The 18,284-nt window shown below is 35.8% G+C and overlaps 1 pseudogene; it reads right to left on the bottom strand.

Annotated features, from left to right (window-relative positions):
* Positions 1-18,284, bottom strand: part of LOC127455872 (zinc finger B-box domain-containing protein 1-like) — a 66,336-nt pseudogene that overhangs the window by 8,474 nt on the left and 39,578 nt on the right.

Raw genomic sequence — 18,284 nt, 5'->3', positions numbered from 1 at the left:
TAGTAGACACACTTAAAAAAAAAAATACTTTCTAGACATCACTTTACTTTCTAGACACACTTAAAAAAAAAAAAAAAAAAAAAATACTTTCTAGACATCCACAGTGCTAAAAGCACCCAAAGTTGAAGAAACACACTTACATACATACATACATATATACTGTACATACCTGTACATTTTAAAACCAACATGAAATCTAAATTTACCCTACAGTATTTACTTTCTTAATATACACTACCGGTCAAAAGTTTTGAAACACTTGACTGAAATGTTTCTCATGATCTTAAAAATCTTTTGATCTGAAGGAGTATGCTTAAATGTTTGAAATGAGTTTTGTAGACAAAAATATAATTGTGCCACCATATTAATTTATTTCATTATAAAACTAAAATGTAATTAAAAAAAAAAAAATAGTTTTTGAAATTGATGACTTGGACCAAATAATAAAGAAAAGCAGCCAATAAGTGCCCAACATAGATGGGAACTCCTTCAATACTGTTTAAAAAGCATCCCAGGGTGATACCTCAAGAAGTTGGTTGAGAAAATGTCAAGAGTACATGTCTGTAAATTCTAGGCAAAGGGTGACTACTTTGAAGATGCTTAAATATAACATAGTTTTTATTTATTTTGGATTATTTTAAGTCACAACATAATTCCCATATTTCCATTTATGTTATTCCATAGTTTTGATGACTTTACTAGTATTCTAAAATGTAAAAAAAAATATATATATATATATAATAAAGAATGAGAGTGTTTCAAAACTTTTAACTGGTAGTGTATGTTTGTGGTGTTATTTTGACTGATTCATTGGTGCATGTTATTCCAAATGAAAAAAAAAAAAAAAAAAAAAAAAAAAAACATTGTTTGTTTTAGTAATCTTTCATCAAAATGTAATGACTTGCATTACCTTTGAAACAACTTTTCCTTCTCAAGAGGAAGTCCTCTTATTGTTCAGCCCCTCCAACCACAAACCACATGTCATATAAAATAAAATAAATTATTTCTCATCAATATAATTTTTCACTCAGAAATAGATAACATTATGGAAACATTACAAAAACCACCTGTTTAATTCTAAGGGATTAGAAAGACGGTGTCTAATGGTCATGTAAAACTAAATTATAATTGTTTTGGTGCAAGAAACCTTGACAAACATTTTATGTGGACTTCAGGGGAAAAACATAAATGCTACAAAAATGCGGAATATTGTCTCTTTAAAGTACAGAATATGGAGACTGATCTCATGAACATTATGTGAATGTGGCGACATTTTTGCAAAATGATATTACGTGGCTCCTAACACGTATCACGGCAGTTCCGGGGTGAAATGTCCACTGTGTGGTGCTAAAAGTGAGTTAAATATTCTCCCAAACAGTTTTGGTTTTTAAAGTTAATTCTCTATGGAATTTTAAATTAAAAAAAAAAAAAAAACTACCTTCCTACCCTAAACCTTAAACCTAAACCTAACCATTAGTGTCATAAAAAGCAAATGTGAGATGAAAAACACAATTGCTGAAGCAACCTCGTTATTTACGTAATTTGTGTGAAAGTGAATAAAAGTTGTTTAGCACCTCTAGTGTCCATTTCAACAGGAAACTGCCACAATATATAAAATGAGCCATGTAAAATTCACTTTGCAAAATGTAGGTATAGTAACGTGATTCTATGAGACCAGGTAGAAAAAATGGCATCTTGTGAATATGAATAAAAAACATCAAAATTTCACCCTACATTTCTTAATTTTTTCTCAAATGTCCAGTTTCTCTCAGAAATATGTCTCATTTTAGAAGTTAAATTGCGAAGCCATTTCATGTTGTCTTTAAGGCTGGTGCATGCATTGCTGTATTAATTTGTCAATATATGGAGGAAAAGCAACATAATTTCCAGTCAATAGAAAACAAAAGAGGCTGAATGGACTGGATGACCCAGACTACTTCCTGTGTCAAAGGAAGTTTCAGCTTAGCTAGATTCCCTGACCTGCAGGTTTAGTCCTTTAAACCGTTTTCCTCTCTTTACCAATGATTTACCATACAAGTGCATTAGCAGAAAATCTGTCTGTCTTTGCACTGTCTACCCAAAAACAAACCCTTCCTCTCTCTTTTTCATTTAGCTCGTTTCCCTCCCTGAAGCCAGCACTTGCTGCCTCAGCAGGCAAACCCCTTTTCATCATTTTGTGTGTGTGTGTGTGTGTGTGTGTGTGTGTGTGTGTGTGTGAAAGGATTAGACACCCCTATAACACACTCCTTTCCTCTCAAGTGTGAGCTGCAGCCTTGGGCCTCATGTCTGCCCTCCTCCCACAAACACAAACACAAACAAACACACGCTCTAAAATCCAGCTTCCTGTTCGGTGATTTTCCACACACCTGTTTCAAAAGAAGGCAATTTGACGGATTCACAATTAGACCCTTTTTGAATAGCCGACCTAAATACCATCGCTGTCATGGATACCATAACATTCATGAAGCCTGAGATGCAGTTCAAAGGACTTTGCAGGGGTTTTTGTGTGTGTTTTGCTCACTTTTGTTAAGGCTTTTTCATTTCGTAGGCGAGCACTGCAATATTTTGCAAACTGAACAACTGTGTCAATGGCTCAGTTCCGAAAACAAATTAACTGCCTTGCTGTCTGCTGCCTACATAGGCAGTTGCCTTCTTAGGCAGCTTCTGAAGTAAAATGATTCCCTTATGTGTGACTGATTTGCCGCTTTACATAGGCAGCAATTCCACGCTATACAAATAGTTCATGTAAAATGCAGGAGACTTGACTCACAATTGATTTTAATAGAGTTTAGCGTTAGCATGTTGCTAAGCTAACAATGTGATACTCTAATAAGCATAAAAATACATAGTACACATGTATATTGGGTAAAATAGTCTATTTTTAAATTAGATTTTATTTTTAGTGATACTTTTATGTACTGAATGAGTTAAATGAATTATATTTATAATCAACTTGCCTGTTGTTTTGTCTGCTAGGCCAAAATATGATATTTTAGAAGGAAGCAGTAGCCTACATTTTGGTAGAGTCTTCACATAGTTTGTGTGCTTATGATGCTTTAAACTGCTGTCTAGGTAGGGAGCTGATTAGTTTTTGGAACAGAGCAAAAAGTGTGTTTAACGAACATTTTTCAAAGCTTAAAACAATGCCTTGGAGCTGATTACCTAAATAAATTCAAGCTAATCTGCTGTGGCACAACTTAAAGGTAAGGCTTTTGTAATTAGCAACCATAAGTCATTAACTGATCTTTAATGGACTTTAATTGGGGCCTGGGAAGGTAAATGAGGCTTGCATAATGCTTTAATTCAATGTGTGTTTGGTTATAAATTGTCAAGTGTTAACCTGTTTTTTCAAAAGGAGTTTCTTCATGTAGCTTAGCATGTCCTCCTTGAACTCCACATAGAAGTGATACTGGAATAGTCTCTCTGTCTGAGTACCCAACACAGATGCTATAAAAGAGAGAAAAACAGAATCCCATAAACATTTTTGAATTTGTTTGAATTTTTTATTTTTTTATTGCAAATATGCAAGATCACTATATATGTAAAATGTAACTGTTGCATTAAAAACCAACAGTGGTTATCTCTTTGTTTTTGTCACATTTGAGACTTTCTCTATAAAATAACTAAATGTAGACCAAAAAGTGAACTGAGTGAAAGCTAAATCAGTTCTCCTTGCATTTATACTGTCCCTTGTCTTGTAAGTGGACTTGTGTTATACGTGAAAAAAAAAAAAACTTTTCACTACAACAAGAGTGTGACATTGTTTCTAAATAACAGACTTTCTTGTCAAGGACCAAACCAAGTCAGGTCACCTGCCATAGTGACTGGTAGATAAGACAAAAATAAATATATAAAATACAATAATAAAAAAAAAGAAAAAGCATTCCAGCATGTTAATGTCCCACCCTGATTATGAGGATTTATTTCAGTGTTTTAGTAGTAAATACAGTATATTGTGGTTATTTTCATGATTTGTATTATTATTCTATGTTTATATTAAGTGTTGTATTATATATATGGGTGGGTTTTTTTGTTTTTGTTTTTTTTTAATTTCGGGAACATTTAGCACTGTGGACTTCTAGAGAGTAGTCTCGTTAGAACATTTTTAACACTCCCACTTTTTATTTTGTCAACTAACAAAGTCCAAAAGCGAATGTACATGCATCACAGGAGATTTATGTAATTTTTTTTTTTTCTGAAAGTCATGTAAATTCCCACCACAGTGTCATTTCCATAACACTTTTTGCATAAAAAAGTTAATTTGGTATTGGTTAACAAGAACACACACACACACACACAAAACAAAACAAAAAAACAAAAACAAAAAAAAAAAAATTATTAGGGTAAAATGTATTGCTGTGACGGAAATGATGCCACAACTGTAAGAAAAATGTATAAAAAATTTTGTTCATACAATAAATATTGTATGGTTTATTTTTATTTCACTCTTTGGTTGGATTGTCATAGTTTTAAACCTGTAATGATTTGTGTTGTTATAATGGATTTACATTGTGTAATACTGAAAGTTTGGGTCAGGGGAAAGGCTTAAATAGTCAAATCTAAACATAAAAGGAATTTAAAAAGTACCAAAGACAAGTGATGAAGGTCTAGTAAAAAGTTAAGATAAACCCCTTACACACACGTTTATTATCCGCATTATCGTAGGCGTCATTTACATATGGAATGGATGGGACATGTCCCTACCAATTTTTGCCTTTTCCAATTTTGTCCCCACCACTTTTTGAAACATTTTTCGTCAGGTAAGTGTCTAATGTAGAAGAAACATCTCCAGATCTTGAGCAGGAGTTTCCATTTTGTTTGTGTGCGTTATAATATGTGGCGATCCAGCGCTGGAGTTTGTTATTTTTAATTTTATGAAGAGTGCTCGTTGTGGCTGTCATCAGTGGCGTTGAGTAACAGCGGGCGGAGATGTTCTCTCGTGCATCCAGATGCGCGCCCTTCTTGTTCCGCAGTTCGCGCTCCTTTCCAGTTAAATTACAAAGCAAAAGGCAAACAGATTTGTCCCCGCTCATGATATACATCCACTTACGTTCAGATGCAATCTTCGTTTATTTAATGAAAAAGTTATATTAGGGCAGCTTAGAACCCGCAACTCCTTGTACTAGTCAAACTTTACCATGAGGCCAATCAGTCATTCTGGCTAAAATCGTACTGATCCATGTATTTATCCACTGCCTAACAACATCCAAGTATACTGACAGTGCTAGATGTATGGATCAAGTTATCAAATTAATTATGTGAAATATATATTGGAGCGCTTAAATTGGACATCAAGAATGGCTACTTTTCAAAAGAGTAAAGAGTATTTGACATTATCTTCACAAATCCCAAATTAATATTCATGTTTTTCCATGCATCCAAAAAAAAAAAAAAAAACTTTACACATCACACTTGTTGTTTTAGTCACTCTAACTGCATTACTTTCGAGATTTAAGCAGATTTAAGCAAACTACTAAAGCATTTATATTGAACATAGATGCACACAACTAAACGAAAGAACAAAAAGGTTTAGTACAGAGCTCAAGCTTTCCTATTGACATAATTCTGTCTTTGTTGTGTGTTCTTTCTGTATATTGTGAGAGTATAAAGGGTGGTTAGACTTCAGCGCATTTGAAACCCCCTAAACACAGCAGTCATTATCACAGTACGCACAAGCCATGCAGTGCCACAGACGCACGTAACTCCTACAAGCCAAGAGCCAAATACAGACAGAAAGAGAGAGAGAGACATAAACAGAGATAAAGTGCCTGTCACAGTTGTTTCAGAAGACAGAAAGTCATATATGAGTTGGGACTGGGAACATCATGAGGATTAATTTAGGGTGAACTATACCATTAATTAAAGTAAAGAAAGGTCTGGTCTTCAATTTTCTGCTCTAGTAAAGGTCCAAACAACAGTTTGCATAATGCCTACTATTTCAAATACAGTACTATTTCTAGGCAGTACACAGTATATACTGCACAGTATGCAGTAGGCAACAAAGCAGAAGACTTCTTTCATGAGGTGTAGCGACTAAAGGAGACCGGAGAGCCAGCTGCATGTACATTTCACGTCTGCTCTCATTTACCAACAAATCATTCCTTTGAATCCATATGTGCTTTATTAATATCCCTAATAGATTGAATTCCTTTTCTGTTGTCACATCACGTAGGCACTACTGCAAACTGCGAACAGCACCTGAGAACACACACGCAGTCACTGAGGATGTTTGTCATGCATATATGTAGTTACCTGGCAACCAATCATCGAGTCTGTCACACTCGCAGTGTGTGTTATTTCCGTCAATACCACATACGAGTACACATTTAGTGCAAGTCTTTGTGTGTGTTCTGACAGCTTGCCATGGAAATAAGCGTGACAGTTCTCATGAAACTGACACTATTTCCTTGCACTCGGCATATGTGTGTGTTTTCCAGCAGTGCTGGAGAAAAAATTTTTTGTATTGCAGCTCAATATGCAGAGTAAGCCATTTGTATGTTGATTTCACCTAAAAGTGTAACACTGTGATGCTTTTTTAAAACCAGTGGTGTGAGTTTGAGGCAGGACTATCTGTCTGAGCAACCATTGGAAGATGGAAAGATGTTTTCTGGATTCTGTTTGAAAGCATTGATTATTTTTGCAATTACACACTTCAGATTTAACTGAACTACAAGCTACTAACTAGTCAACTACATTAAAGTTATATTAGAGGATGATAACTTTTAAAATATATAAATGTAAGATTATATCATTTATAGGGCTGTCGATTTAACATGTTAATTCAGTGCGATTAATTATATAAAAAATAACGTGTTAAAAAATGAACACAGCAAATCATTGAAGAACCACCTGTTTTCTCCAGTGGGCAGTAAGCGAAACTTCAGCTATATAGGCAACGCACAGCTTAAGCAGCGTACACACATGTTAATGTAAGAGCAACAGAAGTAGGAACGCCCACTAGCGACTTCAAAGCTTTATGGAGCGCAAATCCGAACTTGGGGATCTCAAGATGTGTTTTTCTAAGTATTAAACTAAGTTTAACTTGACACAGCGACCTAAAAATGGTATGTAGATGACCAAAGTGAGACACACAAAGCATCTGTCTGATGCAGGTGTACATTGACAGGTCCTTAGGCAAGCCTTAGGCAAGCCCTTATAATAAATCTCAAACTGATGATGAGCAAAATGGATTGCTGTGAATTGTAGGCCAATGATTGGCTTATGTTCAATAATATGCAAATAAACAATAGAATGCATTATAAAGCCACTTTTTGTATTGTCTTATCAATGCTTTAGTAGTCTGCAACAATAATGTGATGCAATTTAATTATCTGAATATATATATATATATATATATATATATATATATATATATATATATATATATATATATATATATATATATATATATGGTAATTATTTAAATATAACTATTTATAATTATTTCATCATTATATATTGAATTATTGTTATTTGAGGGGCTTTCACTGCAAATATTAATATATGCAATTAATTCGATGACATTTTTTTTATCGATTGACAGCCCTAATAATTTATAATTTCATCAGAGCAGTATTCGTCTGGCACAAAAACAAAAAAGATTTTGGAATGAAAGAATCTTGATGTGGGATAAAACAGATACAATTACACTAAACAAAGCTGAAATATAACTGCATCAAAAACATATTGATGAACAGCAGCATATAATTAAATACTTTGCTATTAAAAAAATGCCGTACATGTACTTCTGCAGAGATTTGAATCTGTGAAGTGTTTCTTTATTATAACCTGTTATAGATTTACATGAACACTACAACGAATCAGACTTTCTAACATTAAGTGCAATGAAAAGTGAATGGTAATTGAGACTATCATTCTGCTTGATATCTCCTTTTGTGCTCCACAGAAGACAGAAAGTCATATGGGTTTGGAACAATATAAGGGTAAGTAAATAATGACATATATATATTAGTATGTTACTCCCTATCACTGGGTACCTGGACGAGCTGTTGTTGGTCTGCCAGTGAATGCATCTCCTGCCTGCCTTCTGTCTCTCCACTCCTGCAGCGCCTCTTGAAATGAACTAGCTGATTCTTCTTCATCAAAACATCCTCTTAGCAGAGAACTGTCTTCTTTCTCAGTACCCTCCTCATCCTCCACGTCAACACCGTCATTTACAAACAACACCTGAGGTGATGACACAGAGAACAGAATGAGAGTCCCAGAAAGAATGAGAGAAAGAGACTAAATTAAATTTAGTACATGTCCAAGTTTCAAGATGCCACTCTGTAAGGAAAGTTGAGTATCACATCTTTGTTATCTTTACTTCCTTCCTCCCAGCAAAACTCAAAACAAACCTAATAAAGACAGTGTAAGGAATAGACTGGATACTTGTTGAATAATGAATAAGAAAGGGAAAGTCCCACCTTTGAATTAAAGGGATAGTTCACCCAACAAATGTATATTCTTTTATCATTTACTCACCCCCATGTAAACATTAAAGAAGTTATGCTATAGAATGTCCAACCCACTTTTTTGGGGAGTGAGGCTGCTACGCTCCATAAATGACATACAGTAAAAAATGAGTTCTTAAACATAAGCACAAATTAGATATGAAACTACGGCAAAGAGGAAGATTTGTACATTTCTGTCTGTTTCTCACATAAAACTATAGGATGGATTCAGAAGACTTGAAATAAAATGCATACGTTTCATGGACTACTTTTATGGCACTTTTGTGGTGCTTTTTCATTTATGGAGCATGAAAGCCCCAGTCCCTATTATGTAAAAGAGCACAAAGGACATTCTGCAATATTTCTGCTTTTTGCATGGAATAAAAAAGTCATATATGTTTGAAACAACATCAGGGTTAATGATGACAGAATTTCAGTTTTGAAAAAAAAAAGAAAAGAAAAGAAATTCATTTTAAGTTTGACAAACAATTTCTTTTTTTTCTTTTTTTTTTTTTAGAATTTAAGGAGATAGGAGCTACTGTAAACTTGCATGACTGGAAATAGCTACCAATATGGGCACCAAATGGACTGCCTTGCTTTAAAAAGGACTTTGATCTACCACTCTACATGAGTGACTCACTTGTGTGTGGTGCGTTTGGTTATCAGACATGGGCTGTATGTTTTTGGCCGCAGGTCTCTGCTCCGTGGCCTCTCTTTCATCAGCAGATTTGGGGGCAGCACCTTGAGTGGGTTGGCTCTCTTCGTCTGTTGCCTGTTGCTGGAGGCTACCCAACACATCCCGAGTGCTGATAGGGATCTGGAGCTCTGCCTGTTTACAGCACAGGGAGGATAGATTTCAATCACACCATTCCATTCAAGGTGCCACATTTATCCTGTTAATGATCTGGCTAATTTAATGGTGTTATAGAATGAATGCACACTCTATGTGTCTTCAAGCATTCATACCAATCTTTAAAGTAATGTTCTGGGTTCAGAACATGTTAGAAGCTCTATGTACAGCATCTGTGCCATGCTGTCGGTTACCACAGATCTCGATTCTCCCTCTGTTTTTAAAAACAAGCAAAAATCGTGTTTACAGTACTGTAATGCACTTACAATGGAAGTCTGTGGGGCAAGACATTGCACTAGGATAAACGATAAAAAAATACACACTGCTTCGAACGTATAGCCACAAATAAAAATAAAAAATTGCTTGCCAAACTTGTCTTTGCAAAGTTGTATAAAATCTTTCAACTCCTGTAATAACCATGTATAGATGGCAAGCATGGAAACATTATAAAACACCACTTAAAAGGATTATTTAGATAACATTATAACTCAAATAGCAAATTTTTGTATGGAAAAATTAATAAAAGCACTTAAAAATATAAGCTGCACCTTTCTGCTTATAAACCATTCATAATTGCCCATTAACTCTAATGTAAGCACATTACTGTAATCTAGGTTTGCGCATTATACTGGTACAGAAAAGGTACTGTAGTAACAGGAATAAAAAAATAAAAATAAAAAAAAACTGTTAATTGGTTAACTGGAACTTTGAAGAATACGTGCAAGACAATACATGCAATTTCACAAAAATATCCTGAAATATTATTTACAATATATGTTTAAATATTTTAATGTGTGTGTGTGTGTGTGTGTGGACAGGTTTAAGTGGTTTATGAGGACTTTTTTTTAGGTTATAAACTGGTAATTACAAGGGTATTATGCTATAAATGTGGTTAATGAGGACATTTCTAGTGTCCCCATAATTCAAATCACTTGAAAAACATACTAAACGATGTTTTATTGAAAATGTAAAAATGCAGACAGTTTATTGTGAGGGTTAGGTTTAGGGGTAGGGTTAGGGGATAGAATCTATTGTTCGTAATGTATAAAAATCATTATGTCTATGGAGAGTCCTCATAATGATAGCTGCACCAACATGTGTGTGTGTGTGTGTGTGTGTGTGTGTATGTGTGTGTGTGTGTGTGTGTGTGTGTGTGTGTGTGTGTGTTTTAGAAGTAAAAAAAATATGATTTACCTTATAGTTAACAGTGAAAATTTAGATTAACAAGACAATACAGTTAATAATTGTTAAAATTACGGTGAAAAACAATAATTGGGTCGCTTTTGATTATATTTTATTGAAATATCTATGTGTCTTCTTTTTTTTAAATCAGTAATGTACATTGGGGTATTTTATTAAATGTAACCATTTTTATTTTTTATTTTTTTTATTTTATATATATATATATTGTACCAAAGCAAACTTATGGCATTGATGGAATTCTACTGTAAACTAGATTTTTTCTGAGACAAATCAAAATTATTTTCTGTGGTAATCGACAGCATATCATAGATGTTGTCCACAGAGCTTAACTTATTTTGAACCAGAGAAATTCCTTAAAATTTAAACCAGAAAATAGAGAACTCACAGGTAGCGTTAAGGGAGCTTTCATTTTATCACATTCACACCAGGTAATTGTTCTTTTTATTACTGATTGCACAAACATCATCAAAGCTCTCTGTTAAAAAATAAATAAATAAAAAGTGTAAATTAATAATACCTCTGAAGAAAAGCTTGATTAAATCACGCAATTCACCCAATAACCGGTAGCCGGTCGACTAATTCTTCTTTATGACATCATGTCCTTAAGATAACATTGCTGTTCACCTTTACGGTGGAAATGACTGCTGAATAATGTTGAGACGCTCCTGATATCACCAGATAAGGCCTGTACTATCTTTGTGAATACATTTTTATTACATGCTCCAACTAGATGCAACATTAGCTAAATTAATTAGTTTATTGCTGCTTATCGACAGCTAATGTTTGCAGACAATAGATAAAAATAGGAAACTATTAAAGGGGAAGTAGTTGTGTACATTTTTAAAAGACAAATGAAAGCTAGTGAATAAAAGCAGAAGGAGAGACAAAAACATAAATAAATCAAGAACAACTCGAGGACAATAATATGAATATTTGTTCCCCTTATCCCACATGGAGGCAAATTAAACAGGATTACAATGCGCAGAGCTGCATCAGAGCTGAGCGTCTTTCAAATGCAATTCTCGTTTTTCTGCCAAGACTGAGTACTTCCTCTAAGTAGAGTGCAAAGTTTTGTCTAATCCTTTTTGCTTTTTTCTCCCTCTTTCACTCTGTTCCAAAACCAAGCGAGCTGCCTCCACAGGCAGTATTTTAAAGCATTAAAGGTGTGCTTCCGATGCAAAGGCTGTTCCAAAAGGTAGGCGGCATAATTATGCCATTTCCTAAGATAGCCCATTTTTGCCAAATTTAAAAGCTTTGCTTGTATCCTTCGCAGAGATGCATAATGCTTTGTGATGCGCTAAATGAAAAAAAAAATAAACCAAAGATGGTGGACGCAGCAAAATAAATGTTGATTATATATACACTTATAATGTAATCAATACTGAAATGTATCTAAAAAAAAAAGTTTATTACACTGAAAAAAATACTTTAACCCAATTTTGTGCATTATGTAAACTCACGCTCATTAGAGTACTGCGTCATTAACTTAGCACCATGTTAATTGGTGTTAACTAGCATTGGGAATTGTGACACATCTTTGTGAAACCGTACGTCTGAATGGTTAAATGATTCGGTTAAAAAAATTATTCACAACCGAGTGACCACACAAAGGTTTTCCTGGAACTCCCCACGTGGCTTTTTACGTTAAATTTTGGTAGTAGTCATTAATAGATTGAACAAATTGTTCCAAATATTGTGTTGTTCCAACATTAGCCTATTGTTCACAACAATATCGTTAACCACATATACTCTGGTGCATTTTGGGGCTGCTGCCCGCAATTTTTCACTCAAATTTAAAAGCTCACCATTTAAACACAATCTAATTGAAAAAAATAGTCTCATTTTTCAGAGAAACCCCAAATAAAATAAAAAAGACTCCAATTATTCATATATAATATTGTGTTTATAATCTTATCTGTCACAGTGTGAACCCTTTTTTGTCGTCTTTCCGTGTCCAAGGACTCTTATGTTGAAATGTTCCAAGGACTCTTATGTTGAAATGTATTTTGGTCTTCCTCGTCAAGCCTGTGTTCCTGATTTCATCCCTCATTGCTTCCAACTGTCACTCGTTTAATCATTAGTCTTCATGTTTCACTTAGGCTGTGTCTCATTTTGAAGGCTGCATGCTAGGTAGGACGCGTCCTTTGAAGGCTGCAGTATACCGAGCGTCCTCCTTTAACCCTCTGGGGTCGACAGACGCGCCGGCCCGTCCTGCTGGATTTTTTCCGCATAACAGCAGAAACAACTTAAAATACTCCGTCATTTTTGGGCATACAGATAAGTGTAAGACATCATTAGAAACTATAAAGGGTCTACTTTTATTTGTGTACACTCACAATAACAACAAAACCTTGTGATTTTGTAAAATAAAGAAATTAAACAGGGTGCGCTTTTAGCCGCCTCTGTCTCCACGAGCATCTTTCTGAAACACATCACAATAAAGAACTGAAACTCCGCGAATACTTATCACACAAACATGAAACATATGTCTAAAGAAAGCTTAAAATGTCTACTTTTAAATAAAACAATTCAAATTTAAAACAAATATTCTCCTGCAATGTAATCTGTATGAAACAAAGCGATGTACAGTTTCTCCTGGCTCAGCTAATTATCCCTAATGTGATCACACCCACCAACAGAGCGCGCTATTCAAACGGTAATGTGCGATCAATGGCGATCAATGCAAATGGTAAACGCCCCCACAACAATGCCTTAAAAAACATCAAGTTTCATCATCAGATTCATTCACTTTCCTGTGCGTTTGGAAGATGGCACGCTACACAGGTGAGGAAGATCTACAGATGGTCCTGGATAGTGAGGAAGAGTTCACATTTTCCTCAGAAAAAGAGCGGGACTCCGACGATGAACGTTTGCATTTTGAAGAGTGTCTTGATCCAGCCGAGGATACAATTTTGGATGAGTAATCTTTACTTACATTAGTTGACATGCTATTTTATGTAAACACGTACATATTTTACTAGCTGGACTATTTCCATGCTTGCCAGCCAGGATTCAGTGTATTGAAATTTGAAATATGTCCTAATAGGCAAGTTTTAGTTACATTTAAATGTTGTTTCGGCTAAAGCAGGCATTTAAATTGTATGCTGTATGATATAAATATGACATGTAATATAATATAAAAATAATATGCATATTTAGATTATATGTTAACTAGTGTTTATGCTGTCTCATTATCATCAACGAAGCTTGTGCTTGCAAATATCTGTTCGGGTGTAAATGTGTAAAATGTGCTGTAAATATGCCCATATTAGAAAATCAGCATATTAGAATGATTTCTGAAGATCATGTGACACTGAAGACTGCAGTAATGATGCTGAAAATTCAGCTTTGATCACAGGAATAAATGCATTTGACAGTATATTCAAATAGAAAACAGTTATTTTAAATTGTAAAAATATTTGACAAAATCACTGTTTTTGCTGTATTTTGGATCAAATAAATGCAGCCTTGGTGAGCAGAAGAGACTTCTTTTAAAAACATTAACAAATCTTACAGATCAATAAACTTTTAAACGGTAGTGTAGGTCTAAAGTTTTTAAGTAAAGTCTTTATGTAAAGAAAATGTATTGTCAGATAATACATTCAATCATTAAGTCTCCTCACATTCATTCTCTCTCAGGGGAGGGGTCTTTGTCTCCTCAGGTGTGAATCACATCAATATTCTTGATCATCCACACCTCCTCGCATATGGCCTTTCTAACACTAAAAGTGTCTTACAAAAGTTAAATTACTATATTGTTTTGTATGAATGAGTGATCAGGATGGTTTTCACATCATTTTGTAGCAAAAAATCTAGGCTACATGATCCAGTTCTCAAAAGTCTTGTGAACAAATATTTAGTATGTGTTATATGGCCTTATTTCAGTGACTTACAATTTTTGTTTTCTCAAAAACCATGCATAAACTTATTTTCTCAAAAATACAAACATGTACATACATGTTGTTCACATATTATTGTAGCCCAGTTTGTGCTGAATACAATGTTATCTTTAGCCATTAATATGTTTTTAAGCAACTGAAAAAAGCACAAATGTCAAGGCATGTCAAAACTTCTCCAGGGCTCAAAACACCCTCAGACCCCAGAGGGTTTTTTAAACAAGTCTCGTTTAAACAAGACGGCCTTCATAGGAAACGTAACGTAACATGGTTGCTATGAGAGCACGCCACTCTTTAACAAGCGTGAGTGCTTTGAGTGAGAAGGGAACAAAGTCCCTTTGGAAGGGAATGTATGAGGTACATTTTAGGAGAGCTATAATGATGTAAAGAGAAAAGAAAATACATTTTACAGGTGTAGTTTTAGTCTAATACTTTATTTTAATTATATATTAATATACTTATACATATTATATACTCTGCACCCATCTACTGAGGTACTTCAACTTGGGAATTAACATTACTTGCGTTTGAACATCATATTTACGGCAAATTCACATTATTTTATACATTTCTATTGAAGCAAAGAATTGTGGGTTGTGAGTGCCCACGAAGGATACATCTCATGCATCCTCCAAATTCCCGTGAAAGAGGGTCGCATTCGAAGGCTGCATTTGAAGTGTCCTACTCGCTTTTCTGAAATGAGACAGCCTTGATGACAAATGCGGCTGACAAATGCGACATCCGGAGGATGCAGCCTTCCAAACGAGACACAGCCTTAGTCTTCCTTGGTTCTTGGGTTCTTGTTCGTATGTCTGCACGTAGTGTTACTAGCAGCATACTGCTGTGGAGTTTAAGTTACCTTCTTCGTATGTTCACCACCTTCATTGTATGTGCTTCTTTTGTTCATTATCAAAATACTGCAATTGGATCCTCATGCTCTCACCTCTTCCCTGCACAAACTCCTAACATTCTCATAAACAAAGTAAAAAAAAAAATTGTTGTCCTAATTTTGTAAACATGTAATTCTGGTTCTGTTCACTCTACCTCACTTTGAGTTTCATTTTATTCCACTAGATCAGGGGTACTCAATAGGCGGACTCTGGTCCGCATTCGGACTGAAGGACAACTCAATCTGGACCGAGATCAAGATCTCTGTGCTAGTTATCTGACACCGGGCTAAGTGATTATGTAAGCATACGTGTATAAAGCCTTGGTGTGAATGGCCCTTTAAACTAGTGTGTTAAATGTCTGCAACAAAATCATATGAACAAGCAAAAAGATAAGCAGTATTTATACCCCTTCCCGCTCAGCGCACGTTGCCACTCTGCCCTGCATTAATGTGAGTAGACATGAGGCGCCGCAAAGTAGATCTGCAGACGCGGTTATTTTAATGACAGTAGACCGTGGCGGAGACATATAGAAAGCAGCAATATTGATGGATACTGGCATCTTTTGCTAAAATACGCAGAAAAGAATGAGAATTCATCTTCATGTGTCTATGACTCCGACAGTTCAGCTAAGCCAGGTTTGTGACATGACATTCATTTAATGTGGTTTCAGAGTGCCTTTAGACTAAAATGTTTTTTTTTCCCCCATCTAAAATTAGCTTGAATAATAAACATGTTACGAGCCTTTCATAATAATATTTTTGTTTTAATTTTGTGAAAATTAATAAGATATTTCACCTTCTCTGGCATGGATGGCAAGGAAAGACAACCAAAACTTTGAAATTACAAGTTCTCTGCTTATGATGAGAATGTTTACATTATTTGATAGTCAGCCCATTCTTAACTACAGCAGTTAGAATTTTTAATCTTCACTGTTGTGAAGTGCATTGTTTGTTTGTTGTTGGTTCTCACTTTGAGGAAAATTTTATATATACTGTATATACACTGATCAGCCACAACATAAAAAACACTGTCAGGTGAAGTGAATAACATTTATTACCTCATTACAATAGCACCTGTCAAGGGGTGGGATATATTAGGCAGCAAGTGAACAGTCAGTTCTTGAATTTCATGTGTTTGAAGCAGGAAAAATGGGCAAGCGTAAGGATCTGAGCAACTTTGACATGGGCCACATTGTGATGGTTAGACGACTGAGTCAGAGCATCTCCAAAACGGCAGGTCTTGTGAGGTGTTCCCGGTATGCAGTGGTTAGTAACTACCAAAAGTTGTCCAAGGAAGGACAACCGGTGAACCGGTGACAGGGTCATGGGTGCACAAAGCTCACTGATGCGCATGAGGAGCGAAGGCTAGCCCGTCTGGTCCAATCCCACAGAAGAGCTACTGTAGCACAAATTGCTGAAAAACGTAATGCTGGCCATGATAGAAAGGCATCAGAACACACAGTGCTTGCTGTGTATGGGGCTGCGTAGCCGCAGACCAGTCAGAGTGCCCATGCTGACCCCTGTCCACCACCAAAAGTGCCTACAATGGGCATGTGAGCAGGCCTACAAGCCCTCAGTCCAGCCTCTCTCAGCCTATAGCATACAGTCTGAGCATTGATGGAGGGATTGTGTGTTCCTGGTGTAACTCAGGCAGTTGTTGTTGTCATCCTTTACCTGTCCCGCAGGTGTGATATTCGGATGTACCGATCCTGTGCAGGTGTTGTTACACGTGGTCTGCCACTGCGAGGACAATCAGCTGTCCTTCCTGTCTCCCTGTTGCGCTGTCTTAGGTGTCTCACAGAACGGACATTGCAATTTATTGCCCTGACCACATCTGCAGTCCTCATGCCTCCATGCAGCATGCCTAAGGCACATTCACACAGATTTCAGAGTCAGTAGAAAGGTCTCTTTAGTGTCCTAAGTTTTTATAACTGTGACCTTAATTGTCTACCCTCTGTAAACTGTTAGTGTCTTAACGACCGTTCCACAGGTGCATGTTCATTAATTGTTTATGGTTCATTGAACAGGCATGGAAAACATTGTTTAAACCCTTTACAATAAAGATATATATATATATATATTCTGAATATAAAAATATTCAAACACAAATACTGGACTGCTATCACTCAGCTTCAAAACGAACAGTTTATCTTATCTCCTAATAATTATATCAAAGGGCACTCGATTGATGAACCCTGACCTATTGTATTTTTTGGAAGAATATCCCCCATACCCCACTACTTTGGCAGTCTCTGGGACCCCAATGTCCTCATCCTTGCCCAGGGTCCGAAATTAACACCCACCAAGGGCCAAATGCGGGTAAATTTTGGCCGGTGAATTTCGCAACATAACAGGACATTCTGGCGGGTGGTTTTTGCATTCTATCAGTTTATGGCAGCTTGTAAAATAGTTTCACATGTTCTTGTTTTGTCCTCAAGGGGGCTCTGTAGGCCTATAGAACAGTCAGTATCACAGGTGTATACATAGAACGGCTCTTATTAGCACATAGTCCCGCTGCTTATCAACAATCTCAAACGCTATGTGTCTGCTGGCGCGAGGTGAGCGAAGGTGGATTCAGTGCTTTTAATCCAGACTTCAAATGATGATTGCATGCATTTTTTGTGGCAGTTCTGTGGCTGGGTAAATAAACGTTTAAAAATCAACACTGTTTGTATACTTTGGGCATTTGAAAATGATATTGCCATTTTTCCAACTGTAATCGTGCATGTTTAAGATGACATCATTGCTCGTGTACTGAAAGCTAATAGTAGAAAGTACACACTGGCTTTGTGTATTACAAACTCATCCTAAAGATGCAGTTCTCTGGTGCAGTGAGTGGGGTTGAGCGGATTTCTTCCACACCAGAGGGCAAGTACCGTTAGCAGTACATCTCGAAGCAAGATGAAAGTATGAACAGGAGCGTTCATGCCACCTGGATTCGGGATGAAGGGAAGACCACTCTTGGATTTACAGTGGATGTGCAAGTAAGTTTT

Source organism: Myxocyprinus asiaticus, chromosome 18 (genome assembly GCF_019703515.2).
Source record: "Myxocyprinus asiaticus isolate MX2 ecotype Aquarium Trade chromosome 18, UBuf_Myxa_2, whole genome shotgun sequence".
Taxonomy (NCBI): Eukaryota; Metazoa; Chordata; class Actinopteri; order Cypriniformes; family Catostomidae; genus Myxocyprinus; species Myxocyprinus asiaticus.
This window is presented reverse-complemented; position numbering and strand designations above follow the sequence as displayed.